This window comes from Schistocerca piceifrons, chromosome 5 (genome assembly GCF_021461385.2).
Source record: "Schistocerca piceifrons isolate TAMUIC-IGC-003096 chromosome 5, iqSchPice1.1, whole genome shotgun sequence".
NCBI classification, from domain to species: Eukaryota; Metazoa; Arthropoda; class Insecta; order Orthoptera; family Acrididae; genus Schistocerca; species Schistocerca piceifrons.
The window spans coordinates 410,233,624-410,241,060 of record NC_060142.1 but is presented as its reverse complement, the minus strand read 5'-3'; positions in this window follow the sequence as shown (position 1 = coordinate 410,241,060).

Sequence of the window (7,437 nt, the reverse complement as noted above, 5' to 3'; positions counted from 1 at the left end):
TAGGATAAGATTTTTTTTTAAAGAATGAAACAGAATGAATCTGTGTCTAATATTTGGTCGGAAATACTCATATCGAAGCACTGGACTGTCAATAAAATAAGCTTCTATGGAAGTAGTTCTTGCGATAATTATAGCTCACATTCATTACACCAACCTGGCTGGGTCTCAGAATGTCATCAAATCTCGTATTTTGTAGTAATATACCATACAAGCCTGAAACACGTTATTATTGATAAATACTTGTAGATCCGAATTTACAGCACTATACTGACATTAGCAGTCCATGGTGGAACAGTAATACAGCGTGATTATAGTGAAGGTTACACCTTCAAAACGCTGTAGAAATAACACCACTGGACAGAATGACGTCAAATTGCAAAGGAATATTATCAGAGAAGGGGGAAAACAATGACAGAAGAAAAAAAATAATGGGAAAATTGATCAGTAGATGGCGCTATATGTGCCAGTCAGAATATGTAAACGAAAACACCTGTCATGCGCACGACATATTTATGTTGGTATAAACACGCCGGGTACAGGGCTTTTCCTCCTTACACGTCTGCGTCGTTCGCCATGACTGTCTCAATACAGGATCGCGTTCTGCTTTTAAAGCTGTATTACAAGAATGATGACTGTGAACACATCGCTCTGTAGGAGTTTCGAACACTGAAGGGTTTGAAAAAAGGCGCTGGTCTGATGTCTGCCGTGGGTCTGGAGAAAATGATTCGGAAATACGAAAAGACTGGTTCTTTTGGTGTGCAACCTGGTAGAGAGGAAACGAACTGATTCGGCGTCAGTGGAAGCAGTGGCCGCAGCAGTGCAGGAGGAGACGGGTGGTGGTGTGCAACGTGTAGTGCACAGAGAATGCCCGAACATTGGACAAAACCGTGAGCACGGTGCGTAAAATCCTATGAAACATCCTTCTTTGTTATCCATTCAAATTTATCCCTGTGCACGAGTTGCTTCCTGTTGACCTGCCACCGAGACAGACCTTTTACTTTAGAATTTCTTGCTCGCATGGACGTGGGCAATGATTGGCCGTGGAAGATTTTGTGGACAGGCGAAGCCCACTTCCATCTGACAGGATATGTCAATTAAATGCCGGCCGAGGTGGCCGAGCGGTCACAGGTTCGAATCCTGCCTCGGGCATGGATGTGTGTGATGTTCCTAGGTTAGTTGGGTTTAAGTAGTTCTAAGTTCTAGGGGACTGATGACCTTAGAAGTTAAGTCCCATAGTGCTCAGAGCCATTTTTTTGTCAATTAACAGAACTGTCGAATACGGGCAACGCAATATACAGACGCAAATAAACCAGTACCACTTTATCCTGTCACTGTGTGGTGCGGGTTTACGGCAATCATTTCTCAAAGGGCCATATTTTCTCGAAGAGATAGGTGTTACCTGTACCGCCACTGGTAAGCGCTATGAGTGTCTTTTGCGCAACCACGTCATTCTAGCTCTCCAACAGCGTGGATGTGTGGATGGGATCACTTTTATGCAAGATGGAGCACCTCCGCACATTGAAAATCCAGTTAAGCAACTGAAGCGCCATTTCGGAAATGCTAGAATTGTCATCTTCCATTTCCCTACAGCCAGGCCGTCCCGATCACCTGATCTTAATCTGTGTGACTTCCGGCTGTGGGGCTGTCTGACAGATGTTGTGTTCAGTGTTCCGATTGCAAACTTAGCTGCACTGAAGGCACGCATTGTGCAACACATTCTGAACGTGACCCAGAAACATTTCGATCAGTTGTGGAACATGCTGTTTCTTGATTTCAACTTGTTGCAGAAACCGGTGGACAGCACATTGAGTATGTTTGCTCCAGTCACACGGAAATTAATAATCCTATTTGATTTAGATTGATGCTTTTTGTGCGGTTTTTGGCCTAAGGACAGTTAAAAACCGACGTGATTGATGCTTTTTATGCAGCTTCTGGCCTCAGGGCAATTGAAAACCGATTTTTCCGTGATGACTAGGCTTACGAAACTAACCGTATCGCACCTGTACATCCATGCACACTGAGTGGTACAGTTTGTTTAACGTCAAACGTACACTTTAGGCATTGTTGTATGATTCATTTGCCATTTGTAGTCGACCGATATCAAATTATGATGCTTACAGCTCCATCTATCGCTACATTTTGTAACAATTATTTTTCTTCTACCATGCGTTTTCCCTCTTCTCCGATAATATTCCGTTGCAATCTGACGTCATTCTGACCAGTGGCGGTATTTCCACAGCGGTTTGAATGTTTAATTATAATCACCCTGTACATCTGAAGAAACCATATTTCTCTCAGTCATACCTGAGACAGCATAACAAGGTGAGTTTCACTGTGTTAGGTATATAGCAAGTAACAAGAGCAAAAGTTACCTAAATAGTAACGCTAAATAATTGAAACTATAGACATATAGGACATACCGTTGTAACCAATTATCGTATCTCATTATATGGAACGTATGAGCAACCACGTAAGTCAATAGTATTTACTTTAATTTTCCGGATGATTCCGGTTAGACAACACGTCTGTCTGATGTCCGGTAGAGTACCTTTGAATTCAACCATTAGATCGGCAACAAAATAGTATCAATGCTTTTGCGCAATTGGTTTCCACGTAAAAATTTAAACAATAATACATAATTAGGGAACATGCTGCTTTGTGCATGGCCGAAAGCATTATGACACCGTCGCGACGCAACGTTGAAAGGCGACGTCGTGATGCGATGCGACATTATTGGGTAAAATGCATAAAATTGTGGAAAATACAGAAAAGATAGGTAATATTTGGATAAAATGACGGTACTTTACAATTATGTCTACGTGAAGCCTCTGCTGGTGCCTCTAATGATAAAATTAATGCTGTTATTAGCAAATAGAACTCAAGTGACATGACTTAACGTAATTTTTTATTGAAAAATAAAGAAATAGACACAACCTATAACCTCTCCCTATGCTGGCCAGCTCCAGAGTGTCTCAGTTTCAAAAGATGGAGTTGGGTTCATATGGTTCAAATGGCTCTAAGCACTATGGGATTTAACATCTGAGGTCATCAGTCCCCTAGATTTAGAACTAATTAAACATAACCAACTTAAGGACATCACACACATCCATGCTCCAGGCAGGATTCGAACCTGCGACCGTAGCAGCAGCGTGGTTCCGGACTGAAGCACCTAGAACCGCTCGGCCACAGTAGCCGGCGATGGAGTTGGGGAGGGGGAGCTCCAATAGCAGTGATGACTAATTCAAGCACATGCTCACTGTGATTATCTGAGAGGATCGACATTTACGTCACGTCATACACTGTGGGGTGGATGTTGTGTAATTGGACAAAATACGAGAACTGTGGAGAGATATGTAAAATTGCGGGAAATTTGGAAGAAAAACACGTAAAACTGGGGAAAATACGAAAAATCTGAAAAATATGGCAAAATACACTGATAGGAAAAAAATCGCAATACTGAGATGGAGTTGTGCAACAGAAATGAAAGCTGGTGGGCGTGGCGTGTTTCTACATTTGGAATATGATGTCTATTAAATTTTCGAGTCAGTCGCATAAGAAAGGTGCTAGAAGCGCCACTATGAGGATGCAAATCAGGTTTGCTTTAAATACGCACTGTAATGGTCGCGAGCGTTGGTTACCTTTGAGACTGGACGTGGTGAGTTCGTGTTAGTTAAGAATGCCTTAAAGCAACAAAGACGCCATTATCAAAAACTCACTGAGTTTGGAGGTCGTGTAATAGGGCTATGAGACGCTGGATGTCCCTTCTGCGATACTGCAGAAAGACTTGGCAGGAATGTAGCCAGTGTACACGATTACTTGCAGTGGCAGTCACAGGAATGTAGGTCGTAAGAAGACCGGGCTTCTGTCGGCCATGTGGCACTATCGAGATGAAAGACCATTGTGTTCGGCGTATGGCTCTGGCGCATCATACTGTATCTGCAGCAGCAATCTGAGCAGCAGTTGACACCACAGTGACACAACGAACTGTTAGAAATCGTTTACTTCAAGGACAGCTCCGAGCCAAAACACCGCCATTTGCGACTTCAATGGCCTTAAGCAAGAGCTCATTGGACGGCACGTGATTTTTGGTGAGAGCTAGTTCTGTCCTGGTTCCAGTGATGGCCGTGTGTTGGTTAGAAAAAGGCCAGCTGAGGGTCTGCAACCAACCTGTCTATGTGCTACACGCACTGGGCCTACACCTTGAGCTACGGTCCTGGGTGCGATTTCGTATGACAGCAGGAGTACTCTCGTGGTTACCCCGCGCACGCTGAATGTAAATCTGTACGTTAGTCTGGTGATTCGACCTGTTGTGCTGCCACTCAAGATCAGCATCCAGTGGGTTTGTCCAATGCCTGCCCACGTACCTCTGTTGTAACCCAATATGTTCTAGAGAATGACGAGATGTTGCTTGTCCTGCTCGATCACCCGATCTGTCTACAATCGAGCATATATGAGACGTCAACCCCAGTGTCATCCATAACCAGCATTAACCGTTCCTGTATTGACCGACCAAATGCAACGGGCGTGGAACACCATCCCACAAACTGACACCTGGGACCTGTACAACACAATGCATGCACGATTGCATCCTTGGACTCAACATTGCAATGTTACTCGCTTAAATATGTCGCCTAGAAAGATGTATTCCCTGAAATTAATTACTCTACACTAATTATTTTTTGGCGTCGCGATTTTCTACCAACATTGTACGTAAAACTATGGAAGAATGAGAGTATTTACGTATCTGCCTGGATCTGATCTCAGCAGATGGCTCGACTGATGTAATATTAAACTGTTATTAACGAATAGTTATACTATAGAACTCAAGCGACGTGACCTAACGTAATAACGCAATCTGATCCTCTCCCTAAGCTCCTCAGATGCAGAGTGAATTCCTTTCTCTCAAGTGTCCCAGTTATATACGATGACGATGAGGAGGAGGAGGAGGAGGAGGAGAAACGAGTGCTTTATCCTCTTTTGTTCAGAGGGGTGGGGAGGGGAAGAGGAGCAGGAGGGAAGTACTCGAAGTTGCCTTGGGTGACCTTGATAAATTCCTGATGGTTCCCCAGGGGAGAGAGGGCGGGGGTGACCTTGAATATAAGTGTGCCAAGTGTGTAACCTGACACCGGATGTCCTTATTCGTAACCTCGATAAAAAGGATCAGTAACAAATGGGTCAGGGAATGAGTCTGTTTTGATAACCTACACAGGTGTCTCATGTATCTTTCAATAGCGTCCCGTCCAGACATAGCTTTTGCAGCCGGCCGCTGTGGTCGAGCGGTTCTAGGCGCTTCAGTCTGGAACTGCGCTGCTGCTACAGTCGCACGTTCGAATCCTGCCTTGGGCATGGATGTGTGTGATGTCCTTTGGTTAGGTAGGTTTAAGTAGTTCTAAGTTCTAGGGGACTGATGACCTCAGATGTTAAGTCCCATAGTGCTCAGAGACATTTGAACCATTTTGAACCCCCCTCCAATTGACAAACATGCACGATAGTTTAAAGAATAGAACCCCAAACTATTCAATAACTTCAGTCTTCTGATTACAACTGAGTTACTGTGTTAAAGATTTTGGATTTAACATGTCTGCAAAATATATTGCGAATAAAGTTTCTGGTAAAGTAGTGATAAATTACGACGCCTTGTCTGACGCTGCAGTTTTAGTACATGAATAGCGAAAATGTAGTAAGCGATAAACTTATTCCTTTTCATTATTTTGTGGAAGGCGTCAGCGAGGGAAAAGTTTCGAAATTACGTGTGAAGTTTGTTGGTAGCCACTACATGCTCTTAGTCTCAAATACTGGATAGCTATAGGCCAGTTAATTAGCACACCATGACTTACACTGTTAAAGGCATATACAGGGTGTTACAAAAAGGTACGTCCAAACCTTCAGGAAACATTCCTCACACACAAATAAAAAAAAGATGTTATGTGGACATGTGTCCGGAAACGCTTAATTTCCATGTTAGAGCTCATTTTAGTTTCGTCAGTATGTACTATACCTCCTCGATTCACCGCCAGTCGGCCCAATTGAAGGAAGGTAATGTTGACTTCGGTGCTTGTGTTGACATGCGACTCATTGCTCTACTGTACTAGCATCAAGCACATTAGTACGTAGCATCAACAGATTAGTGTTCATCACGAATGTGGTTTTGCAGTCAGTGCAATGTTCACAAATGCGGAGTTGGCAGATGCCCATTTGATGTATGGATTAGCACGGGGCAATAGCCGTGGCGCGGTACGTTTGTATCGAGACAGATTTCCAGAACGAAGGTGTCCCGACAGGAAGATGTTCGAAGCAATTGATCGGCGTCTTAGGGAGCACGGAACATTCCAGCCTATGACTCGCGACTGGGGAAGACCTAGAACGACGAGGACACCTGCAATAGACGAGGCAATTCTTCGTGCAGTTGACGATAACCTAAATGTCAGCGTCAGAGAAGTTGCTGCTGTACAAGCTATCGTTGACCACGTCATTGTATGGAGAATGCTACGGGAGAACCAATTGTTTCCGTACCATGTACAGCGTGTGCAGGCACTATCAGCAGCTGATTGGCCTCCACGGGTACACTTCTGCGAATGGTTCATCCAACAATGTGTCAATTCTCATTTCAGTGCAAATGTTCTCTTTACGGATGAGGCTTCATTCCAACATGATCAAATTGTAAATTTTCACAATCAACATGTGTGGGCTGACGAGAATCCGCACGCAATTGTGCAATCACGTCATCAACACAGATTTTCTGTGAACGTTGGGGCAGGTATTGTTGGTGATGTCTTGATTGGGCCCCATGTTCTTCCACCTACGCTCAATGGAGCACGTTATCATGATTTCATACGGGATACTCTACCTGTGCTGCTAGAACATGTGCCTTTACAAGTACGACACAACATGGGGCTCATGCACGATGGAGCTCCTGAACATTTCAGTCGAAGTGTTCGTACGCTTCTCAACAACAGATTCGGCCACCGATGGATTGGTAGAGGCGGACCAATTGCATGGCTTCCACGCTCTCCTGACCTCAACCCTCTTGACTTTCATTTATGGGGGCATTTGAAAGCTCTTGTCTATGCAACCCCGGTACCAAATGTAGAGACTCTTCGTGCTCGTATTGTGGACGGCTGCGATACAATACGCCATTCTCCAGGGCTGCATCTGCGCATGAGGGATTCCATGCCACGGAGGGTGGATGGATGTATCCTCGCTAACGGAGGACATTTTGAACATTTCCTGTAACAAAGTGTTTGAAGTCACGCTGGTACGTTCTGTTGCTGTGTGTTTCCATTCCATGATTAATGTGATTTGAAGAGAAGTAATAAAATGAGCTCTAACACGGAAAGTAAGCGTTCCCGGACATATGTCCGCATAACATATTTTCTTTCTTTGTGTGTAGGGAATGTTTGCCGGCCGAAGTGGCCGTGCGGTTAAAGGCGCTGCAGT